Source organism: Grammomys surdaster, unplaced genomic scaffold, assembly GCF_004785775.1.
Source record: "Grammomys surdaster isolate TR1022 unplaced genomic scaffold, NIH_TR_1.0 140, whole genome shotgun sequence".
Classification (NCBI taxonomy): domain Eukaryota; kingdom Metazoa; phylum Chordata; class Mammalia; order Rodentia; family Muridae; genus Grammomys; species Grammomys surdaster.
In genome coordinates, this window is record NW_021604598.1 from 6,085,062 (window position 1) to 6,088,794 (window position 3,733).

General features: G+C 42.5%; 1 pseudogene; it reads left to right on the plus strand.

Moving 5' to 3' along the window:
- The first annotated feature begins 1,515 nt into the window (after positions 1 to 1,515).
- LOC114618253 lies at positions 1,516 to 3,458 on the plus strand (annotated as a pseudogene).
- Positions 3,459 to 3,733: the final 275 nt, after the last annotated feature.

The following is a 3,733-nucleotide window of genomic DNA, read 5'->3' on the forward strand; positions in this document are numbered from 1 at the left end:
CTTTGGGGTTATCTTTCCTTTTCCTCTATCTATCTATCTATCTATCTATCTATCTATCTATCTATCTATTCACTTTACATCCTGATCACAGCCTCCTCCCTCCTCTCCTCCCACCCATCCCAGTCCCTCATGCTCTCTTTCCCTTCTTATCAGAGAAGGGAACACCCCCCCACACACCCAGTACCAACCTACCCTAATATATCAAGTTGCATCAGGACTAAGCCCATTCTCTCCCACTGAGGCCAGACAAGGCAGCTTAGCTAGGGAAAAGGGATCCAAAGGCAGATGACAGAGTTCAAGTTGGAGAAGCCCCCACTTCTATTGTTAGGGGACCCATATGAAGACCAAGCTGCTTATCTGCTACATATGAGTCCTAGGTTCCCTATACATATGGTTGGTAGTTAAGTTTCTGTGAGTTATTTCAGGAAAAAATAATCCTATGCGTATGTCTTAATAAACTTGTCTGGGAATTTCTGTGGCATGCATTTCCAAAAGTGAGAGTTTTGCACTGAAGAACAGGTACACTGGGATATTGGCAAATTGCTTGTAATTGGTATGTGAGTAAGCATACTATCTACGCCACCAAACATTAGCCATTAAAAAAAAAGCCAAAAGCCTTTATTGTATTTCTTATTAAAATTACTTATTTTTTCTTTTTAACATCCGCTAAATAGGATGGACACCAGCTCCATGCCTTGTCATGGCTTTCCTCAGGACTTAACAAGAAGAACAGGATTTGTAGATTTCAACTTCATTGGTGTAAAACTTAATAAATGGGAAGAGTTGAATTAAAGCTTCAGGATAAGAACAAAACCTTATCTCAGCTCTGTTCAGCTTGTCAGCTTCTGCACCTTCTCTGAGTCCTGGTTTCTGTCTGTTGAAGGTCTGCTTTGGTGAAGCTGAAGATGCCCACATCCTTGAGGCTGCTTTATTGGAGCTGCTGACTGTAGATCTGGGAATGCTCCATATCTCCCCTCTACCTCAGGCAAATAGAAGGCAGATTTGATTGTCCCTAAGGTTTGGCCTTTTACAGCATGTCCAATGTGTTCTATGTTCATTTCTAATATTCTGACCAGAAGCAAAGTGGAGACAGCAACCTATAGCCTTAAGTTGTGTGCTGCATATTGGTGCTGATAAATTGAAGATGAGAAATTGGCAATGAGCAATTTCATCTCACAAGTTCTCATTAACAATCCATCACTGATGGAAGTCAGGGCAGGGCCTCAAGGCAGGAGCTGGAGGCTTTCAGGTTCATGCCTAACTAGGTTGTTTTATATGTAACTAGGTTTTTTAACCATCTGTCTGAGGAATGGTGGGGCTCCCAGTGCACTGGGCTCTCTTACATCAGTTAACAACCAAATCTGTCACAGACATGCCATGCCCAGAAACCAGACTGAACTAGTAAATTCCTCACGCTTTCCTCTCAAACAATTTCAGGCTGTGACAATTAAACATGACTGGGCCCCTCTTCTACATGAGATATCCACATCCTGCTTCCCAACTCTGGTTGTGAAGATGTGACACCCTCTCCCAGCAGCCAAGCTCTCCAATCCCAAGGGCCTGTGGGTCTACTTTGACATGGACATAGGTGTGGAGTGAGTTGTGTGAATCGTTTGCAGATATTGTTCCCAAAACTACAGAAAAGTTTTGTGTGTTGCACACCAGAGAACAGGGCATTGGATCCAAGCCCCTCTGTTTTGAAGGATGACCCTTCCACAAAATTACTAAGAAATTTATGATTCAGGGTGGAGACTTCTCAAACTAGAATGAGACAAATGGAGAAAGCATTTATGGTGAAAAATTGAAGATGAAAACTTTCATTATAAGCATGATTGGGAGGATTTGCTGAGCATGGCGAATGCAGGCCATAGAATAAATGGTTCTGTGGTGGTTTGAATATGCTTGGCCCAGGAAATAGCACTAGTAGGAGGTGTGGCTTTGTTGGAGTAGATATGACCTTGTTAGAGGAAGTGTGTCACTGTGGGTGTGAGCATTAAGACCCTCATCCTGTGGGAAAAATATAGACCGCTGTGCTGGTGGAGTCCCGGAGGCTTTCCACGCTGCAGGGCCCACATGCAGGAGGAGGTCTAAGGTTCCAGTGGCCTGGGCTCTGACAACGGCAGGCCCCAATGACACGAGGAAGTCTTTGGTTCCAAAGTGGTGTCATGGCGGATGGTGGATGGATCTGGAAGTAAGCCCCCCCCCCATCTCAGGGCAGTCCTGAGTTAAATAGGGAGGGAGAAAGGGGGAGGTTCTGGGGAGGAATCCTTAATTTGCTCTGCCCTCTGGCTTTCATTAGTATGTAAATCCCTAGGGCCTGAGGCCTCTAGTCACACCCTCTACTTGTGCACTTTGGGAGGGGCTGTAATGGCCTACGTGACTGAACAATGTAGTTCTACGGAGACTAGACTGCTTTTCAGGACCCAGGGTTCTGAGGGCGTGGCCAAACTCCTGCTGTTTCTCACTAAGAGTCTCAAGGCTCAAGGCCCATGCCCAGCCACGAACCAGGATACCCTTATGTAGTCCCACATCATCCTAGTTATCTTCAGAACAAGATGTGGGACCCTCAGCTCCTCCAGCCCCATGCCTGCCTAGATGCTGTCATGCTCCCACCTTGATGACAATGGATTGAACCTCTGAACCTGTAAGCCAGCTCCAATGAAATATCCTTTATAAGAGTTGCCTTGGGCATAGCATGTGTTCACAGCAGTAAAACCCTAACCAAGACAGTTTCTCAGTTCTTTATCATAACAGTTCCAACTCCTCATTAAGATGGGAAACATGATACTTAGTCAAGAATTAAAGGACTAGGAATGGTAACAATGCTTGAAAATGCAGACATGAATCATGAAAAACATGACAAACGGTTATTGCAGGACACAGGGAATTGAAAGAAGGTGATGACTGAGGAATAGTCCCTAGAGGTGCTGTGCTGATAGTCATCCAGACTTACCTGAGGATGCAGATACAGATTTAAAAGATGTAGACAAAGTTTTTTTTTTAATAGCTGAAGACTCAAAAACAGTGGAAACACTTTTTTTCAAGTCTCAGGACTGGGAGATATCTATTAAAAAATATGAGAAGGTTTTAAGGTATATAGATAGTTCAAAGGCTGCTATTGAGAAAGTAGATACACTCAGACTGCAACCTATAGCTTTAAGTTGTGTGCTGCATAATGGTGCTTGTAAATTGAAGATGAGAAATTGGGAACGAGTGACTGACCATTTTTTGGAGGCTCTTGAAATGGATATACATACCATCAAATATCAGAGCACTATGCTACAAAGCACAAGGTTGGCATGGATTAAAAAAATATGATCAGGAATTGGCTGACTAAAAAGGTGCAGGAGATAGCCTCAGGAACTAAAGCTACCCAGGAAGAATTGCTTAAATTCAAACAAATGTTAAAGACACAGAAAGATAAGGAGGAGGCAGTGTATGCAAAAATGTTCGCTTAATAAGGATTAAACTTTCCTTAAATGTTATACATTGATTATATAAAAGATAATGTCACCTACTATCTACATGATGCCTTGATCTTTGTCACTGCTTATATAGAAGTAATGACTTAAGTTCCTTCTTAACAAAGAGTTATGAAATATAGTGAAAAAAAAAACCCCACAACTGGGACATCATATAAGAGAGATTGCCATATGTGTGGCTTTTTGCTTATTATGAAATAAATGTAGATTTACATACTACTGTAAAAAAATGATTCAGGACTCTCTATTCC